Source organism: Dendropsophus ebraccatus, chromosome 5 (genome assembly GCF_027789765.1).
Source record: "Dendropsophus ebraccatus isolate aDenEbr1 chromosome 5, aDenEbr1.pat, whole genome shotgun sequence".
NCBI classification, from domain to species: domain Eukaryota; kingdom Metazoa; phylum Chordata; class Amphibia; order Anura; family Hylidae; genus Dendropsophus; species Dendropsophus ebraccatus.
Window position 1 is genome coordinate 107,764,322 of NC_091458.1, and position 22,099 is coordinate 107,786,420.

Sequence of the window (22,099 nt, forward strand, 5' to 3'; positions counted from 1 at the left end):
CAGGGATGCGGGCCTTAGAAATATGTTTAGGAAGTATTCTGTTGTGATCGGTTCCCTTTAAAATATCTTTTTTATATACAGTACATGAATTTGCTTCCCTGTGTACTTCACTTTTTAGATAAATCAATATCTCCCTTTTAAATGCTTTGTTATAGGCTTTAAACTTCAGTGTAGAAAATTCACATACAGCCAATATATCTCTAAGGAGCTTTTGACCTAGTTTGCAGCTATCAGCAGTCGCCAGCTAAAATGTGGAACCTGTCTGAAGTCCTGGGAATTTACACAATGAGCTGTCATGGATTTCTTTTTGGGCTATAGGCTTATACAAAAATGCAGCAAAACATATCCTCATGATGTGAATGTAGAAGGCCTAAACACATTTCAATGGAACTTACAGCGACAGCCGTGATGGTTTTCAGAACCTTTGGATTATTTGTTTATACATTGCTTTCTTTAATTTATCATTCTATTACACAAAAAGTTAAAAAAAAAACCACAGTTTTTTCCATCAACACAATAAACACCACGAGGGAACCTGATGGACTCTTAATACAAGTCACTGGAGTCTGTCAGATGCAGCTGAGCAAAGCTAACGTATTGACACTAATCATGATGGCGATGTGAATGGAGCCTGAAATATTGACCACACAGTGCATTTTGAAGATATATATATGGGCATGTAATCTTACTGATTTGTTTATTTGCACTGTGACCATCCCATTGATCTGATCCCATGTACATGCTGCTAAAACAACCCCTTTCAGATTAAAAACCAAAGTTGTCACACACTAGTATCAGTAAACCACAAAGTACCATCCCCATCCATTCAATGCACTTACTAATATCCAAGGAGTGCGCCTTATTTTATAGGTTTTTACATCATTAAGTGGGTCAAGGGGATACTAATTCTCCTTGAGGAGAGTTCTTCATGAAGACGTGTGGAGACTTGCAGACCATTGCTGCTCCACTGGCAATTCTAGGAAGAAAAGATATGCAAAATAGCTCTCATACCTCTTGAGCAAAGAGATGTCCCTTCAATTCAAGTCTCCCTTAATCTAGGAGTTTTAGGACATTGACTGGGGATATTATGCCAAGCCAAACAATCTCTCCAAAAAGAAAGACTTCCCATCTGCAGACAGCTGTTGCTGGGTTATTGCCCCTCTTCAGTGGAGAATTGGTACCCCTTTGACGCATGTAGATAGAGCTCTCACTAGCCAACTAATACCCTGCTCTGGACTGAAGAGGGGCAACAGCCTCGAAACAGCTGTCTGCAGATGGGAAGTATTTTCTTTTGGAGTGATTGTGTGGCTTGGCATTAAATCCCCAATGTTCTAAGACTCCCAGATTGAGTGAGACTTAACTTGAGGGGACATCTCTTTGCTCAGAAGGTTTGGGAGCTATTTTGCATATCCTTTCTACATAATTAAGTAAGTGTTTCCATATCCTTGGCTGATTAAATTCCATTCTGACAACCTACATTCTATTGTTACTTGTGAAACATTAAAGGGAACCTGTCAATTGTTCAGGCAGGAGGATACAGGCACAGCTTCCTGAAGAGGAAAGCCTGAACTGGGGTATAAAGCTAAGAATGCCAGCTATCTACCAACTTCTCCACCCCCATTGGGCTACACTGACTGGTCTTACCCTATTTGCTAAGCTTACTTGGCAAGGCTCTCCCTAAAGGGGGCCTTAACACAGACAGATTTATGTGACAGAATTTTGAAGCCAAAGCCAGGAACAGACTATAACCAGAGAACAGGTCATAAAGGAAAGACTGAGATTTCTCCTCTTTTCAAGGAGATCCATGCTTCTGTCTGGGCCGGTGGTCAGCTCCAGCAGCCCATAGTAATGGAGCATTAATCTCATAGATCAATGCAGGACATATGTACTTCATTGATCTCTATAAGAGATCAGTACAGTAATAATAGAAGTCCCTCATGGGGACTTACAATTACAGTGTAAAAAAAAGTTCTTTCATTAATAAAAAAAAAAATTCCATCCCATAATAAAAGTTTAAATCACCCCCCTTTTCCCATTTTATAAATTACAAAAGAAAAAACATATTTGATATAGCTGTGTGCAGAATCACCCTATTAACCCTTAGACTACTCTGGACGTACAGGTATCCATAAGGTATTACCTTATGCAGCCCTTCCCTGGTATCTCGTGGGGTGGATCGCACCTCCGGGACAATCCACACATCTGGCTCGGGCCGGGGTCTGCGCCGTAATGGTGCTGATCCCGGCTCGGCACTCGATTGCTTCCGGCTGCAGCAGCCAGAAGCAATCGAGTGCCTATCTCATTGATCTATGCTGTATAACTATACAGCATAGATCTCAATGAGAGATCAGTGTGCTTATACTAGAAGTCCCCAGGGGGGCTTTTAGTGTAAGTGTAAAAAAAAAAAAGTGTTGTTGTTAATAAAAAGCCCCTTCCCCTAATAAAAGTTTGAATCACCCCCCTTTTCCCATGTTATAAATAAAAATAAATAAATAAACATGTTTGGTATTGCCGCGTGCGTAATCACCCGAACTATTAATTAATTACATTCCTGATCTAGCACGGTAAACGCCGTAAGCGCAAAAAAATCCCAAAGTGCAAAATTATTTTTTTTGGTCGCATCAAATCCAGAAAAATTGTAATAAAAAGCGATCAAAAAGTCGCATATGCGCAATCAAAGTACTGATAGAAAGTAAACATCATGGCGCAAAAAATTACACCTCACACAGCCCCATGGACCAAAGGATAAAAGCGCTATAAGCCTGGGAATGGAGCGATTTTAAGGAACATATATTTGGTAACAATGGATTGAATTTTTTACAAGCCATCACATAATATAAAAGTTATACATGTTACAAATCTTTGTAATCGTAACGAATCGTATATAACAAGTCAGTTTACCCCAGGGCGAACGGTGTAAAAAAAAAAACAAACTCCAAAAAAAAGAATACGTTTTTGTTTTTTTTTCAATTTCACCACACATTGAATTTTTTCCTGCTTTTGCAGTTATGAAAAAAATCAGCCTGTGATTGCAAAGTACAATTAGTGGTGCAAAAAATAATGGCTCATGTGGGTTTCTAGGTGAAAAAATGCAAGTGCTATGGCCTTTTAACCCCTTAACAACAACGGGCGTACATTTACGCCCTCACTCCCTGGGACTTAACGCAGAAGGATGTAAATGTACGCCCTGGCGTGGTCCCGGGCTATGGAGCGGGCTCAGCTCGTGAGGGTGAGGACTGGCTGCTATCTGCAGCCAGGCCCTCACCCTCAATAGCGGGCCGCCGCAATCGCCCGGCCGCCCGCCATTAACCCCTTAAACGCCGTGTGTCTGTGGGGGTCCCGATCGCTTTTCCTGACTGCTGGAGGTCTTCTCCTTACCTCCGTGCAGTCCTCGAATTGGTTCTCTGATTCAGCCTGCCACAGGCAGGCTGAATCAGAAGATCACAGATAACACTGATTCCTGCAATGCTATGGCATAGCAGGGATCAGTGTTACTGATCTAATATATGTAAGTGATAGTTCCCTAAGGGAACTAAAAAAAGTGTAAAAAAAATACATAAATAAAAGTTTTACAAAGTGCCCCAAAGCCCCTCCCCCAATAAAAGTGTAAATCACCCCCCCCCCTTCCCATTGCATACATAAAACACATAAAAAGTAATAAAGTTAATTAACATATTATACACCGTAGTGTGCGTAATCGTCCAATCTATTAAAATAAGACATAACTTTTCTGGCACGGTGAACGGCATGAAAAAAAAGCGGTAAAAATACGCAGAGATCAATACATTTGATCTAGAAAAAAATGTTACTAATAAAAACTAGAGATCATGATGCAAAAATTGACACCCCATACGACCCTGTAGGTGAAAAAATAAGTGCACTATGGCAGTTACAATAGGACCATTTTAAATATGCCTGTTTGCAAAAAAAAAGTTTTACTGTTAATAAAAATAGTAAAACGTAAGAAAACCTAGTAAACCTGCATATCACCGTGTTCAGACCAACCTATAGAATAAAGGAAAAATGTCAGTTTTACCACAAAGTGGATTACGTAAACGTGAAAGCCCCCCAAAATTTGCAGAATCGCATTTTTTGACCCAAGTTCACCCCATAATTGATATTTTGGGGGTTCCGTAATTCATTTAATGGCAGATTGAAAGATGCCATTACAAAGTACACCTGCTCCTGAAAAAAAAAAAAAAAGCCCTCACATGGCCCGGTAGGTGGAAAATGAAAGCGTTATAAGTCTTAGAAGGAGAGGAGGAAAAAACGAAAACGCAAGTGACAATTGTCCCTGTCCTTAAGGCCATTTCAGGCTCTTAAGGGGTTAAGCACAAGGAGGAAAAAACGAAAACGCAAAAATTAAAATTGGCCTGGTCCTCTAAGGGTTAAATTATCACATTGCTGTTCTCACATGGTAAACAGCATAAGCACCAAAAATTCCAAAGGGCAAAACTGCAGATTTTTTTGTCACATCAAATCTGGAAAAATTGTAATAAAAATTATCAAAAAGTCCCATATAAGCAAGCAAGTACCGATAGAAAGTGCAGATCATGGTTTAAAAAATGACTGACACCTCACACAGCCCCAAAGACCAACAAATAAAAGCATTATAAGAATGCCAATAGAGCATTAGAGGTGCCGTGTGTGTTTGTGTGTTTGTCTGTGCACATGTATGATCCAGACTGAGTCCCCAAATTGTAAGGAGCATCTACTGCAAGACCCCTGAGGATTATTTGCAATAAGTAATTTATTTGTTTATAGAAGTATCCTTTGAAGAGCTCTGCATAAGGATTAAAAAGGGAAGCAAAAATATTCATTTATTTAACAACAAAAAAGAAGCCGCATGTAAATATATTGGGACCATTGCAATATGCATAACTGGCACTTATGAAAAAGATGTGAAATGACAAGTTAGTGCAAAGAAATTATTCATAATTTGCAATGCAATGTGAACAATGTATAAATGAACTATAATGTTAAGGTGAAGGCTGTGTGAAAAAAAACACTGCACACATGGGCTTTGTTTTTCAGGCTATGTTCACACTACGTAAAAGTACGGCCATTGTTGCTATTGGCAACAACGTCCGTACTTTGCACGTTGTGGAATAATACCTATTGTTGTATGGGATCCCAGCCGGAGCGTATACACATTGTATACGGTCCAGCCGGGATCCCGTGCGGCGCCGCAAAGAACTGACATGTCAGTTTTCTGTGGCCGCAATTCAGTGAATTGCGGCCGTAGGAAACCCTGTCAGTTCACACAATAAAGCGAGCGGCTCCGTCCGCTTGCTTCATTGTGTCCTGTGGGAGGTTCTGATGCGGGCGCGTGCTAATGCGCCTGCATCAGAACACTACGGCTATAAAGAGCATCCGGCCAGTACTGCAGTAACGGCCAGGATGATCTTTGCAGAGACCGGCCATTCCGTGACCCGGCCGAGTCACGGAACGTCCAGTCTCTTACATAGTGTGAACATAGCCTAAAGGTTTATTAATAAAAATGAAGTTTTAAAAGTTTTCTACAAAGATTAATGACCTTATAATAAATTCTAGAAAATGTTTAGAAGTTGATTGCCAGTGATATTTATACAGGTGGAGCAGTATGTATTGGTGTGGTGTTGGGTTACAGGTGGAGCAGTATTTATTAGTACAGTGTGGTGTTGGGTTACTGATGGAGCAGTATTTATTTGTGCAGTGTGGTGTTGGGTTATACAGATGGAGAAGTATTTATGGTGCACCTAGGTGTTGGGTTATATGCTGGGGGCACTATTTATTAATGCAGTGCGATGTTGGGTTAAACAGGTAGAGAAATCTTTTTGTAGCACTGTGGTTTTTGTTTGTCACTGACAGAGAAGTATTTATTGCTGCACTGTAGTTTTAGCTTACTACAGGTGAAACAGTATTTATTTCTGTACTGTGGTGCTGATTTGGTACTGCTCTGTTATATTATGAACACTACATGGTGGTATCTGGCACTGTGTAGTAGTATGTGTATGTTGATGAGGCGCCAGCCTTAAAATGTATCACCTGGTGAAGCCCGAGAAGAAAAAGTTTGAAAAGCACTAATATAGACGATTAGATAGATAGGCAGAAAGACAGATACTGTGTTTACAGTGCAAAGGAGAAGCAGATCAAGACAGTAGTGGACACATACTACAAGACAGGGGCGGGTACCTGGCAGTTGGTTTAAAGTGCAATGCATGCTTGGAGATGTAGTTTCCTGGCTGGGTGCTATGATGTAAAACTCGGATCATTTATAAAAGTTTGAATATGGTGCTAGGAGTAACGTAGACAGGTGAGAAAGGTGTCAGACAATCAGTGGGGGATTGGTGAGTGCACCTTATTTTTTTATGGGATCATTGGAGTTTCCCTTTAATCCATGACAGTGTAGTGTGTTACTAACAGTAATCTTTCACATTTTGTCTTTGTGTGGTTCCCAGGAAAAGGTGGAGGGTGCTGATCCCACTGGCTATTTTCAGAGTTGGCCTTTACAAAAGTTAAGCATGGACACACTGGCCCAGATTAATTAATATTATTGGATTAAAAACAAACAAACTAAAAAACACAGCACATTTGGATTTGGAGCTCAAATTGTCAGGACTGGCAAGAACAGACAGGACAGAGACAGTGGGCCCTGAATCTGAACCCACCACTGACCCTGCCTAATTGCCTCGGCCGACCCTAAACGGTCGCGGACAACCACGAAGGCGTTCCCTACGCTGCGTAAGTGAAACACAGAACAGCACGGACAGACAAACACAACAAAGAATCGTAGACCAAGCCGGGTCAAACCACACAGGCAACGCAGTACAAAGTCGGTAACACAAAGAATAGTCGGAGGTCAGGCGGAGGTCAGAACACGAGCAGTCAGGCAGAAGGGATTAGGACGGGAAACGCAGGAGAAGGACAAGGGGAGCTGGGATCAGAATAACTAATAGCCAGCAATTACCAGCTGGCTTTCACTTTACTTTATACTGGACCAGGAGCCCGAACCAGACACTGATTGGTCCGGTCTCCTGATCCAGCAACACTGCAGCTGCGGTGCTGCAGACCAAGTGGCAGAGCGATCTGCCACTCAGCCTGCCAGAAGCCGCACCAGCTGTGCCGGCCGGCCGGCTGACTATCACGTGAGACCGCGGCGTCCCCGGTTACTAGGGACACCGTCGGGTCTCCGTGACGTCACTCTGCTCCGGCGGGCGGAGCTCCGGCACGTTCTCGAGCAGAGGCCGGGGAAGACGCCGCAGGAGCCAGGTCAGGTGAGTTCCTGACACAAATTATGCTGGATTTATCCAACTGCTGCTTTCTGCTTGGTGTATTTGTGTTCTTTTTTCATGCCAACATGCAATATAGCACTTTGAGACACTTTGCACTGATTTACACCAGTAACAATCTACATGCAAATGAGGAGGTACCACCAAAGCAAGAAAAAAGTAAACAGACTGCATAAATTATCATTAAGTATAACACAGCCCAAATTTGGCAAAGGATGTAGAATAGAAACTGGTAGAAACTGCCCATAGCGCCCAATCACAGCTCAGTTTTTAGCTCTTGCAAAATGAAACCTAAGCTGTAATTGGATGATGTGGGCAGTTTACACCAGTCTCTATATTAATATTTAATTTTATTTATTAAAAAAAAAAACGTGCACATAAATAGTCACAAAAAACGGTATGGTACCTAAAACATGCATAGACCACTTCACAACAAAAATAAGTAAAAATCTTTAATAACCATGTATAACCACACCATGGTATACAAAACCATCTAACCAGGATCTGTATACAGCCCCCCCCCCCCTCCTGTTAGGCAAACAACTCCTCAAACCTGTAATACAATTGCTGGGGAAGCAGACATTTAAAAATGTAAAGAAAAAATTTGTATCCTAAGTCCCTATTGCATACTGTTTTATTATTGAATTCAGTGTAGTAATCCTGCAAGAGTGCCATAGTGATACCACAGGTAGTCAGAAATATAACATTTAACAATTATTATGTTATATTCCAGGGATTTGAACCTCTGAATTGGAAAACAATGCCCAAACTGCAAAAAAAAAATACATTAAGAAATGAGGCAGCTAAGACTTTTGAACATTTGAGGTTCTAAGAAAATATTCATAGGTGGACTTCCACTCAGACTGGGGCATGGGTATCAGCGAGCTTCTCTTGTAACTGGTAAAATAAGCAGAAGACTGAATACATCTTGATTACAAATGATGAAGAAATGTTTTTCTCCAGACTCCTAGGGGAGAAAGGACAAAGCAAACAGCAGGTCACAGGGAACATCACACAATGTTCTCTGAAGTGAGTGCATCTTGCTGTCTCTGCATAAAATTACTGTGTTCCTGTACAGACTGAACCCAAGAAAACGTAATTATTAAAAGTCCTCATTAAGATACTGTAAATGAATTACCATCTTTTGTTGTTTTATGGATATATCACAATGTTAATGGCTTAAAAATATTAACTGTCTTTTGAAATATGAATATTTTATTCATCCTGCTAGTGGAAGTACCTCGAAATCACCAACACATTCAAATAATAATCCTCACACCATATTGTTGGGGGAACAAATGGCTAATGCTAAGTTTACACAAGGCGATTATTGGCCCAATCGTACGATTAACGATTTCAAAGTAACGATTTTTTTTTCTAACGATCAGCGTTTAGAAGGTACGATATATCGTACGGAAAAATCGTTTTGCAATTGCGCGCCAGCAGCCCGGCCCGCCCGCAGCCCGCCCCCCCGCTCAACCGCAGCCCCCTGCGCCGCCCTGATCGCCCCCCCCCCCGCTGCCGCTCCGATCGCCCCCCCGCTGCCGTTCCAATCGCCCCCCGCTGCCGCTCCGATCGCCACCTCCGCCGCTCCGATCGCCACCCCCGCCGCTCCGATGGCCCCCCGCTCCGATCGCCCCCACCGCCCCGGCCACAAGCATACGTTACCTGCTCTGCGTAGCAGGTCTTCAAATCCCCGACTCCCCTCTTCAGCGAATTGATTGGCTGAAGAGATGAGCTGGGAATTTCAAACGGCTCCTCTTTTGCCAATCAGTGCTCCTCTTCAGCACTGATTGGCTGAAGGAGAGCCGTTTAAAATTCCCGGCTCCTCTCTTCAGCCAATCAGTGCTGCCGTGCATTGATTGGCTGAAGAGGGGAGCCGGGAATTTCAAACGACTCCCCTTCAGCCAATCAGTGTTGCCGTGCATTGATTGGCTGAAGAGGGGAGCCGGACTATAGCGCGACGACTGTATACACGGAACGATCGGCAAATTTTTTGCTAACTACGAACGGCGATTTATGAACATGTTAAAAGATCACAATAAACGATTTATCGATCGTTCGCCGCGTTTACACGTACAATTACCGTTCAAATTCGATCGTTATCACGAAAATTCGCCCGATAATCGCTCCATGTAAACTTAGCATAAGAGTGCGTTTACACAGAAAGAATTATCTGACAGATTTTAAAAGCCAAGGCCAGGAATGGATTTGAAGACAAGAGAATTCTCTGGTTTCCTTTATGACCTGATCCCTGTTTATAGTCTGTTCCTGGCTTTGGCTTCAATAAACTGTCAGATAAATCTGTCTGTGTAAACACACCATAAGGTGGCAACTAATGGATAACAATACCAAACCAATTGAGGATTGGCTTCACACACCTTTGAGTTTTCAAAGGGTATTCCAGCTAAAGGTAAAAAAAAAAACAGCTGCAGAAGCAAATAGCATTGCTTATTTGTCTGAACCAGTTCTGAAACTACCAAAAATCTCTTTGTTCTGGGGGTCTTAGTTCAGTATTTTCTGGTTGTACTTCCTGGTTGATCAGTTGATCAGTACTACAAGTTCCAGAGTTCATTGCTGTCCCTCAGCTGTTCATCACAGTCCTCCACCCTGCCTATTCCCTGCTCAAAGCTGTTGCAGAACATCTAGGCTGTGTTTGCACATTGTAGTTTCATTGTGTTACTGAATTATTTAATTGCAGTACTTTATCATTTGCAGCTTGCTGCATTCTCTACCTGTAACACCACACAGTACGCTGTATTCTCTACCAGTAAGACCACACAACGTGCTGTATTGTCTACCTGTAACATCACACAGCAAACTATATTCTCTACCTGTAACACCACACAGCACGCTGTATTTCCTACCTGTAACACCACACAGCACACTGTATTCTCTACCTGTAACACCACACAGCACACTGTATTCTCTACCTGTAACACCACACAGCACACTGTATTCTCTACCTGTAACACCACACAGCACGCTGTATTCTCTACCTGTAACACCACACAGCACGCTGTATTCTCTACCTGCAACACCACACAGCACACTGTATTCTCTACCTGTAACACCACACAGCACGCTGTATTGTCTACCTGTAACACCACACAGCACGCTGTATTCTCTACCTGTAACACCACACAGCACGCTGTATTCTCTACCTGTAACACCACACAGCACACTGTATTCTCTACCTGTAACACCACACAGCACGCTGTATTCTCTACCCGTAACACCACACAGCACGTTGTATTCTCTACCAGTAACACCACACAGCACACTGTACTCTCTACCTGTAACACCACACAGCACGCTGTATTCTCTACCTGTAACACCACACAGCATGCTATATTCTCTACCTGTAACACCAAACAGCACATTGTATTCTGTACCTGTAACACCACACAGCACGCTGTATTCTCTACCTGTAACACCACACAGCACGCTGTATTCTCTACCTGTAACACCACACAGCACGCTGTATTCTCTACCTGTAACACCACACAGCACACTGTATTCTCTACCTGTAACACCACACAGCACGCTGTATTCTCTACCTGTAACACCACACAGCACTCTGTATTCTCTACCTGTAACACCACACAGCACGCTGTATTCTCTACCTGTAACACCACACAGCACGATGTATTCTCTACCTGTAACACCACACAGCACACTGTATTCTCTACCTGTAACACCACACAGCACGCTGTATTCTCTACCTGCAACACCACACAGCACACTGTATTCTCTACCTGTAACACCACACAGCACGCTGTATTCTCTACCCGTAACACCACACAGCACGTTGTATTCTCTACCAGTAACACCACACAGCACACTGTACTCTCTACCTGTAACACCACACAGCACGCTGTATTCTCTACCTGTAACACCACACAGCATGCTATATTCTCTACCTGTAACACCAAACAGCACATTGTATTCTGTACCTGTAACACCACACAGCACGCTGTATTCTCTACCTGTAACACCACACAGCACGCTGTATTCTCTACCTGTAACACCACACAGCACGCTGTATTCTCTACCTGTAACACCACACAGCACGCTGTATTCTCTACCTGCAACACCACACAGCACACTGTATTCTCTACCTGTAACACCACACAGCACGCTGTATTGTCTACCTGTAACACCACACAGCACGCTGTATTCTCTACCTGTAACACCACACAGCACGCTGTATTCTCTACCTGTAACACCACACAGCATGCTATATTCTCTACCTGTAACACCACACAGCACATTTTATTCTGTACCTGTAACACCACACAGCACACTGTATTCTCTACTTGTAACACCACACAGCACGCTGTATTGTCTACCTGTAACACCACACAGCACGCTGTATTCTCTACCTGTAACACCACACAGCACGCTGTATTCTCTACCTGTAACACCACACAGCACACTGTATTCTCTACCTGTAACACCACACAGCACGCTGTTTTCTCTACCCGTAACACCACACAGCACGTTGTATTCTCTACCAGTAACATCACACAGCACACTGTACTCTCTACCTGTAACACCACACAGCACGCTGTATTCTCTACCTGTAACACCACACAGCATGCTATATTCTCTACCTGTAATACCAAACAGCACATTGTATTCTGTACCTGTAACACCACACAGCACACTGTATTCTCTACCTGTAACACCACACAGCACGCTGTATTCTCTACCTGTAACGCCACACAGCACACTGTATTCTCTACCTGTAACACCACACAGCACACTGTATTCTTTACCTGTAACACCACACAGCACACTGTATTCTCTACCTGTAACACCACACAGCACTGTATTCTCTACCTGTAACACCACACAACACACTGTATTCTCTACCTGCAACACCACACAGTACGCTGTATTCTCTACCTGCAACACCACACAGCACGCTGTATTGTCTACCTGTAACACCACACAGCACACTGTATTGTCTACCTGTAACACCACACAGCACGCTGTATTCTCTACCTGTAACACCACACAGCACACTGTATTCTCTACCTGTAACACTACACAGCACGCTGTATTCTCTATCTGTAACACCACACAGCACGCTGTATTCTCTACCTGTAACACCACACAGCACACTGTATTCACTACCTGTAACACCACACAGCACGCTGTATTGTCTACCTGTAACACCACACAGCACGCTGTATTTTCTACCTGTAACACCACACAGCACACTGTATTCTCTACCTGTAACACCACACAACACGCTGTATTCTCTACCTGTAACACCACACAGAACGCTGTATTCCATCCCACCCCAAGAATGATTTAAGCAGAGATTAGATGAATTCGGCATGCCCAGTGCATAGGCTTATTAGCCCAAAAGAAAGGCCAAAGTGTAGTGTATAGTATAGTATAACAAAGCTTCAGTCCCTGCTGTTTGACACTTTTGTATTCAGGATCATGACATCACAGGGCTGGCCTTAGGTTAAATGGCACCCTATGCAGAATTTGCTTTTGGCACACCCCACACCTCTACCCAAAAACATTGTTGTCAGAATAAGTGCTCTACACACAGTATAATGCCCTAAAAGTGCCACCTCAGTAGTTATCCTATAACAATGTTACCATCATACAGTTAATACATATTGCCACCAAAATGCTTTGAACAAAATAGGAAGATATTACCAATGATGCAACTATATAATACTGCCTCACGATGACCACTATCACTACTGACAGACCATATACCAGAGTGCAGTTACATTCAGTGACTCACAGGGGGCATCTTCTCTGACCAGTGTCTTTCACTTTTCCTTTTTCCCTCCATCCAGCCTGGGCCATCTTGAAGTATTCTCCTGGCCGTCTTCTGCTCTCTCCAGAATTTTCCAGAGAAACATTTTAGGCTCCTTGCTTCAGCACATACAGTACTTAGGTCCTCATGTGCCCCAATATAGTTTCATAGTGCCTCTGTGCCCCCACATAATAATTAGCTATGCTCTTTGCCCCTATATAGCAGTAAGTTCCTTATATAATAAAGGCCCCTTTGAGCAGTTCCCATATTATGTGCAAGCTTCATATAGTATCAGGCCCCTGTGTTCAGCCCCTTTGTAGATTTGAGAGCTGTGTGCTACCCCATTAGCATAGACCCATTGTGTGCTACCCCATTAGTATAAGCCCCTTGTGTGCTGCCCCAATAGTATAGACCCCTGTGCACTGCCCCATTAATATAAACCCCTTGTGTGGTGCCCAAATAGTATAGATGCCTTGTGTGCTGCCCCATTAGTATATACACCCTGTTTATTGCCCTAGTAGTAAAGACTCCTTGTGTGCTGCCCCATTAGTATAGATTCCTTGTGTGCTGCTGCAATATTATATACCCCTTGTGTGCTGCCCCAGTAGTATAGAGCCCTTGAGTGTTACTACTCCCCGCTCCCTCTCTACCTTCCTTATGACCGTGGTAGGCATCCTCCATGGTAAAAGAAAAACAAACAAAGAAAAAAAAACATTTATACACATCTGATATCTGTGCGTCTCTTCTTCTCTGCAAGCTGAAATACCAGGGAGACAGCAGCGTCTTGTGACCGCAACCCAAAGAATAGAAAAAGAAGCTTAACCCCTTTCTGTATGATTTTTTATAAAATAATATAAATAAACCACCCACCCCATATCAATCCGATTTTACATATTTTTTAAAATTACTGATGTTATTTTGCTGCCACTTGCTACAGATTAAGTTTTAGACAGGATATAAAACCTCTGCAGTAATAAAGTTAAAAATATATCACGCTTATGAAAGATGATTCCTGGCTTGTAATTTACTACCAATGTATATTCAGTATATTTGGAGCTGAATGTAAAATAGAAAACATCTCAGTTTAAAACTAGGTCACTAGGTCAGGCAATGAAAGCACAAAACAAACCACGAAAGGCATTGTAGGAAAATTTTAACAGGAGAAAACATACAGTAGTCAGCATAGTTTGCTATATGCTGTATTTATAAAATGGTTACCTTATGCTGCCTAGCTATTTTATACTATTTGTCAAAAAATGCCATATTACAGCCAAGCTGAGGTAACTGGCTATGCCATAGATGTCCGATAGATGCAGATTCCATCTTGGGTACCCACACATTTTTCGAGATTGATAGCACCCTGGTCCCCATTTACTTGTTGCAGCCCCCAAAGGTTGGTCAAGAAGCTCAATATAACTGACCAGGTTGACTTACAAAATTTACATAACTTCTGGGGTTGAGCAAAGTGAATTTGGCGAAGCCAGATTCGCAGCGAATCCGGGGATAAATTTGCTTCGCATTGCGGCTGCGATTGCGGCTGTCCGTGTAGGCATACAGTTATATGGTTACTCTATGGGAGAAAGGGATTATTAATAATCCCTTTCTCCTATAGAATAAGGTAAAAATCGCTATTCAGCAGCTCTGTGTAGTCCCTGCCCCTCGCCCTCTACACAGAGGCTGTCTGTTGAAGCAGACAGCACACTGGCTGGGGATAGGGGCGCTAGAGACTCAAATGCGCCAGGACCCTGTCATCCCCTGGGAGGAAGGGGTAGTGATACAGCCCCGACTGATGGACGGCAGGCCACCGAGCCCAGAGGGGCCTGAGATACCACAGTGGTTCTTTGGGGAGGAGGACTGTCTGCAGCAGGTCCTCCAGGAGATCTACAAAGCTTGTAAAGTACAGAAGCCCCGTTCCAGACAGCAGACCCACACTTCAGCTGATGCAAAGTATCAGCAGTTCTACAAAGAGCGGGTGGACCGTGAGCGATAGATCCGCCAGAGACTAAGTGAGCCCACTGAGAAGGACGCTCATCCCTTGCAGCTGCAGGGGACTGTACGAGAGTTCAGCCGTGTCCGTGGGTATGGCTTCATAGAGGACAACAATGGACCCAAATGGTACTTTGTTAACCGGGCCTAGGTGTTGCTTTGTGATCTGCCAGAGCCTCTGCATTCCCTGTTCCCTCGAGAGCAGGTAGAGTTCACCCCCATGCTGGGGCCCCGAGGTTGGTGGGCAGCTGGTGTAACCAGAATGCTGACCCCATCTTACAGCAGTAGACAGAAGAAAAAAGTACCTGGGTAGGTATCCTGGCGCTGCCAAAAAATCCATCACAACGAGTAGAGTATAAAACATAAAATGGCTGATTTATTGGATAAAATCAGTAAAAATGTACATATTATAATTATTTTATGTACATTTTTACTGATTTTATCCAATAAATCAGCCATTTTATGTTTTATACTCCACTCGTTGTGAAGGATTTTTTGGCAGCGCCAGGATACCTACCCAGGTACTTTTTTCTTCTGTCTACTGCATGAAACCACGGGTTCCGACACTGGGAGAGTCCCGTTTCCTGGATCCTTCGGCCGGCAGCCATCATCCGACGCTACAAGATACCCCATAGTGGGGTGATACGCACAAAGCCCAAGGGGCTAAAAGGTGAGAGTCCACCTATACTTTTAATTCACTCATTTTCATGTAACAGGATTACACGAGGCGCCATCCTCCCGGCTCCTTTTTTTCCCTCTTGTCTTATTCCCATCTTACAGCGGTATGGAGAACGACTGGTCTGAGGATCCACAAAGGCCCTTCATAGCCCTCTGCGAGACTCCGGAAGGACTGCGCTTGCTACAGCTGCCACTCTCACACTCTGACAGGAGAGCCTCCGTGTCCAGCACAGCCGAACCAGCGCCTCTCTTCCCTATGGCTGCAGCCAGCAGAAGCAGCTCCAACGTCCCGGTCCCAACCGCTCCACCAGTTCCAGCGGTTCCCGCAGCCGTTCCAGAGGTGGCCATCGAGGTACCAACCGCACCAGCAGACGCCACCCTGGTGGTTGAGAAGCCGGCGCCTGCAGTGTCCACTGTGTCCTGGTCCACCAACCCTCTGGGAGTTCGGGATGTCGCCACCGCCACGACCATTATGGATGCGAATGCCACCTGGCATTTGCACCTCGCGCAGGGAGTGAAGGTGCTCAGCGGTTCCGGCACTGCCACCAGAGTGGAGAAAGCTGTGTCCACAACGCCTGCGGGGGTTTCACCCCAGCACCATCGGAAGCAGCAGCAGTGGCACAGCTTCCAGCCTTTCCACCACTCCCACCAGGAGAAGAGCGACCACCCTTGCCTAGCGCCAAGGGCAGAGCCGCCATCTTGGCTCTCTATCAGAAGCAGTTGCGCTGAATTAGTTGAGGTACTTTTTAACCAGTTAGTAGCAGGACTGCCCAAGTTATATGTAGCTCAAGGACTACAGTGTAAAAAATGTTTACAGTACCATTTAACCCATAGCTGCACCAGGACGTTACTGAACGTCCTCGTGCCGCTATGGGAGTTCAGAGGGGGGTCGCTTGGCGACCCCCCTCTGAACTGCCGCGATCCCGGGCGCCGCATGTAGCCCGGGATCGCGGCTATTAGTGGGCACGGTCCGATCGCCGTGCCCGCTAATTAAGTACTTAAAAGCAGCTGTCAAAGTTGACAGCTTCTTCTAAATACTTGCTCATATCCATCCCTGGTGGTCTAGTGGGGGGATCACCCCCCTGCGGCGCGATTGCGGGGGGGCGATCCCCGCATCCATCCCGGGTCGGGGTCTGCGCCGTAATGGCGCTGATCCCGGCTCGGCATTCTATTGCTTTTGGCTGCAGCAGCCAAAAGCAATAGAACACCGATCTCATGGATTCTTGCAGTATAACTATACTGCATGGATCTCTATGAGAGATCAGAGTGCATATACTAGAAGTCCCCCAGGGGGGCTTCTAGTATATGTGTAAAGTAAAAGAAAAATGTATTTTTAATAACACAAAATCCCCTCCCCTAATAAAAGTCTGAATCACCCCCCTTTTCCCATTTTATAAATAAAAATAAATAAATAAATTAATAAACAAACATGTTTGCTATCGCCGCATGCGTAATCGCCCGAACTATTAATTAATCACATTCCTGATCTCACACGGTAAACGGCGTCAGCGCAAAAAATTCCCAAAGTGCAAAATTGCGCATTTTTGGTCGCATCAAATCCAGAATAATTGTAATAAAAAGCGATCAAAAAGTCATATATGCGCAATCAAGGTACCGATAGAAAGATCACATCATGGCGCAAAAAATGACACCTGACACAGACCCATAGACCAAAGGATAAAAGCGCTATAAGCCTGGGAATGGGGCGATTTTAAGGAACATATATTTTCTTTAAAAGGTTTTAATTTTTTACAAGCCATCAAATCAAATAAAAGTTATACATGTTACATATCGTTGTAATCGTAACAACTTAAGGAACATATATAACGAGTCAGTTTTACCCCAGGGCGAACGGAGTAAAAACACCCCCCCCCCCACACAAATAAAAAAAAAAAACATTTTTTTTTTCAATTTCACCACACATATAATTTTTTTCTGGTTTCCCGGCACATTTTAGGCAAAAATTACATCTGCCATAGCAAAGTACAATTAGTTGCACAAAAAATAAGGGCTCATTTAGGTCTCTAGGTTGAAAAATGCAGGCGCTATGGCCTTATATACACGAGGAGGGAAAAACGAAAACGCAAAAATGAAAACTGGCTGTGTCCCCTAAGGGTTAAGAAATGTGCCTGGCATCTGCCATGATTTTCAAGTCTGCTTTTAAAAAGTTTTATGTTGGTTGCAACGTTTTATTTAAGTAAAAGTGTCTGGTTCTTAACCCATGTAATGTGTTTATTTCACCATATTGCATTAACTTGCTATTGTTTGGGGGTGTGACAATCTGGGGGTTACTCACTTGATGGGATCGCCACCTCCTGGGTCTGAGACAGTTGGCACATTACAAACTTCAGTCCAGTCAGTGCTGAATGCTTTAAACTGACCACAGTTGCTTTATTTGTCAGTCCAAGGAAAAACATAAGACATTAGCAACACTTTGCAAATAAAGTAAAGCCCAGGCCGTCTAGCCACTGACTGTACTACACAGCTTCCCTAGCTGTCACTTCTGAGCCCACTGCTCAATACTACCAGATCCACTGGTCTCACCAAGACTCCTTGGCTGCAGCTCCTACAGGCCTAGCACTGCCTGTGTTCTCCCACCTTGGGAGTCTTCACCTGGGAAGCTCTGAAGTCTCTAATAGAGCTCCACCAGGTGGTTTCAGAGCCTCATCAGCTCTTAGGTTGGAGTGGAGTATATGGACCAGGAGCTCCACCTGAACCCCTATTCCCACTCCAGAGGCACAGAACTGCCTCTTACAGCCACACCATGCCACAGGGAGTTATGTTTTGTTGGGGTTTAGTGTGTTAAAAAGACACACATCTGCCATGGACTGCCCATTCCAGTGTTCTTCCTTCACCCAGAGACTACCTTCACCTCATTGTGCATAGGTTCCTCCACTCCTTCCCAGGACTGAAAGATCTCCTGAAGAAGCACCGGACCGAGGTAGGACAAGACAGTGAGCTCTAGCCACTAGAACCCACCTTCTGTCCCTACCTACTTGCCTCAACTGCCCTAAAAAGTCGCAGACAACCACAATGGCAGTCCATACACTGATAAAGTGTAACACAGAACAGGACAGACAAAACAAACACAATAAGCCAGAGTAGACAATCCGGGTGAGCAACGTTGGGCGGTAAAAGTACAAAATCAAGATCCAAAAGAGTAATCAAAGTCAGGCGGTATTGTCAGGACAGGCGGCAAAACAGGGAAGTCAGGAAACATAGCCAAAGGTCAGAAATACGCAGACAATAGCAGTGGTAAAAGCTGTAGCAGAGTGTAACTCAATAGCCAGCAGGGAAATGAGGAGCTAGCTGATATTTATCTGGGATCAGGGACTGGGTGCGGCAGCTGATTGGATCAGCCCTGTTCTGAGCACCCAGCTCAGCTGGACAGGCCTAAAGAAGGATTAACCCCAGCACTGCCAGAGTGTAAGAGGCAATGCGGGTGTGGCTGGGAAGCTAAGACAACATTCAGACAGATACTGCAAATAAAAAAACAACCATAGGCTTAGCGCTTCCTCGGTCACCCAGCACTGACCGAGGAGCGCAAAGTCACATTTCTGACACCTCTAGGGCTAAGATATTGCCCCTTATGGGGCTTCTGCTTTACAATGTCTAATGCTGTCCTGTAAGAAAGACTCATTTTATCCCACTGATCCACTGGCATCCAATGATGTCCATGAAGACAATTTAATTTGATGCCCCTGATGTTCTTCAGATGTCATTTAACGCCGCTAATTTAGCAATGTCTACTGCTGTCCTGGGACAAAAATTAGTTTACTCCGCTGATCCACTGATGTCCCCTGCTGTCCATGGTAGAAACTGAATGATTGACAGGCTGATTGACATTTTTTTAAAAATCAACATTTGTCAACTTTTACACTGCCACAGCAACAAATTCGTACAAATATTTGAGAACTTCGCCAAATGAATTTCTGAGTGATTCGCTCATCTCTAATAACTTCTAGCAACCTTATTGGGGATTGGGGTTTTCAAACAACAAAAAACAGTCACTTCAGCTGTTTTGGGCCTCTTGACAGCAACTTTGCAATTGGTGCAGGTGACAGAGGTCAGGCTTACATCCATCAGGATGGATGGAATATCCTGTGTATATACCTGTTTAACAACCACGCTATAAAGATACTATGTTTAGACAGAAAAAAAAATGATGAAAAAAAAACAACACCTATAGAAAAAGAAAACTGCAGCTACAGCAAAACAAACTCTCATACAACCCTGTTGACTAAAGTATTGACTATGTATAAATGTTGTAGGTTTTGGAATGCAGTACCAAAGACTGTTTTTAAAGCAGTAAATATATTATATATATAAACCTATAAAAACTATATCAATATCAATATATGTTTGGTATCCCCTGAAATGTATAATACTGCTTAGTGAATAGCATAACTTTAAAACACAACACAAAACAAACACAAAAATAATGTCGGAATTACTGTTTCATACACCCTAAAATAGTGCCACACGGCAGACAAATATCACTAGTTTAAAAGTGAATGTACCATTAGGTGGATCACTTTAAGTTTTTTACATAAATAAGTAGGCACCACGCTCCTTTTTTTTATAACATGGCGCCATTCTGTTTAAGGGCACCAGTTCAGCCTGAAGCACTGGATGTGGGCCCACCCACCCCCAGTGTGACAAAATCCCTCCCCTCTGTGATGCGGCTCCATTACAATGGAGTTCGGGAATAGACTGGCGCCATGTGCAGGAACCAGGTTGTGGTTAAAAAAAAAAAGGTACGCAGCATCGGCAGTGCCAGTCTATTCATGTACAAAACTTAAAGCAATGTACCTGATGGTACATTTGCTTTAAAAAAGAAAAACCTCATATGGCTTTTTCACAGAATAGAAAATTATTGCTTCTCAGCCTTTTGGTTAATATCAAGTGTAGTATCTGTTCTTATTAGTTTAACATCTGATATGTCCCCTATCTGGGGACCATATATCAAATGGATTTTTAGAACAGGGAGATGGAAAAAGATCTTGCTCTGTCCTCTCCAGGCATTGACCCAGTATTGCAGTGCCTCCAGGTTCAGTGCACCAAAAATATAAAAATGAAAATAGAAAAGTTATGGCTCTTAGAATAAAAAAAAGTTTAGTCATTAAAGGGATTGTCCCACCGTAAAGACTTATCCCCTATCTATATAATAAGGGATAAAGGCCCCCATATACTTTAGACTTATGTCAGTATCAATTGTATGGCGGGATCTCTCGAGACTCCACAGATAGCCATCAAGCTTAATGGAACTTTACTGCCTCTCTATTGCCTTTGTTCTCTAAGAGATACACTATTGCCAGTACAGTATTGCTGTGGCTTACCTGTCCTCATAGAGAATACTAGAATATCTGGAGGTGCCTAATGTTCATGCATATGGGAGGGATGCGAGAGATTGCTGTCAGCTGAAAGATCAGTCAGATAACAGTTATTGAAGGTCAATGGCAACCTTAAGGGTACAAACCCACACACCGTATACACAGCAGATACGCAACAAATACGCAGCAAATACGCAGCAGATTTGTTGGTACAGATTTGATGCTGTGTTCAGTTATTTAGATATAATCTGCTGCGTTTTTGCTGCGTGTTTGCTGCGTATTTGCTGCGTATCGCAGCAGTAAATACGCTGCTTATACGGTGTGTGGGTTTATACCCTAAGTGTATTATAACAGGGGGTCCAACTGCCATGATCTCGAGAAAGAGATCTTGAATAACCCTTTATAACCGTAGATGGATACCTAGCCATGGTTTTTCCCTTGTCATTACATTGACTTTTAGGGCCACTTAATATGGTGACTTTGGTGGTTTTCCTACAGGAGGCACCCCTTGGCTAGTCCTGTGCTTTGAGACTCTTAAATGAGGCTCCATGGGCTCTCTTTTTTGCATATTCATATATCCTAGGGAGCAATGCATCTAGGATTTTACTGTATTGATCTCAACTTAAAAATATCTTACTGAGTAAGAAAACAAGTCATTGTGCTAATATAAAAGACCTGGCATAGTCTCCCTATTTCTTTCACAATGCAGTTTTTGTATATAGTTCTACATACCATATGATTAAATATTAATTTATCATCAACCCACATATTCCCTCACAAGACTGCTGTTCCTCTGTTATTTACGTCACGTCATCATTGTACAGCTGTAATACACAACAGGGGGAGCAGGAACATAGAATTAGTAATGGGTTAATAATGCAGTATTTCACACAGGTAAATGTGTATCTCAAAACATGTTAAAACTTCACTGTTGTTATAACTTTCAAAATGTAAATCAGCAGGGAATGTAAAATAAAACTAGTTTGCAATTTACATTTATTATTTTTTAGTTATCATGGAAAACACGGCACTTCATGTTTTCT

At 43.4% G+C, this 22,099-nt stretch overlaps 1 protein-coding gene and 1 non-coding gene across 2 annotated transcripts in view; both read left to right on the forward strand.

Annotated features, from left to right (window-relative positions):
* RPL31 (ribosomal protein L31) overlaps positions 1–22,099 on the forward strand; it is a 384,238-nt gene that overhangs the window by 131,065 nt on the left and 231,074 nt on the right. The window lies entirely within an intron of this gene.
* On the forward strand, positions 20,599–20,789 carry LOC138794274 (U2 spliceosomal RNA). Its single transcript, XR_011363428.1, has one exon. It is a non-coding gene; the product is annotated as a U2 spliceosomal RNA (small nuclear RNA).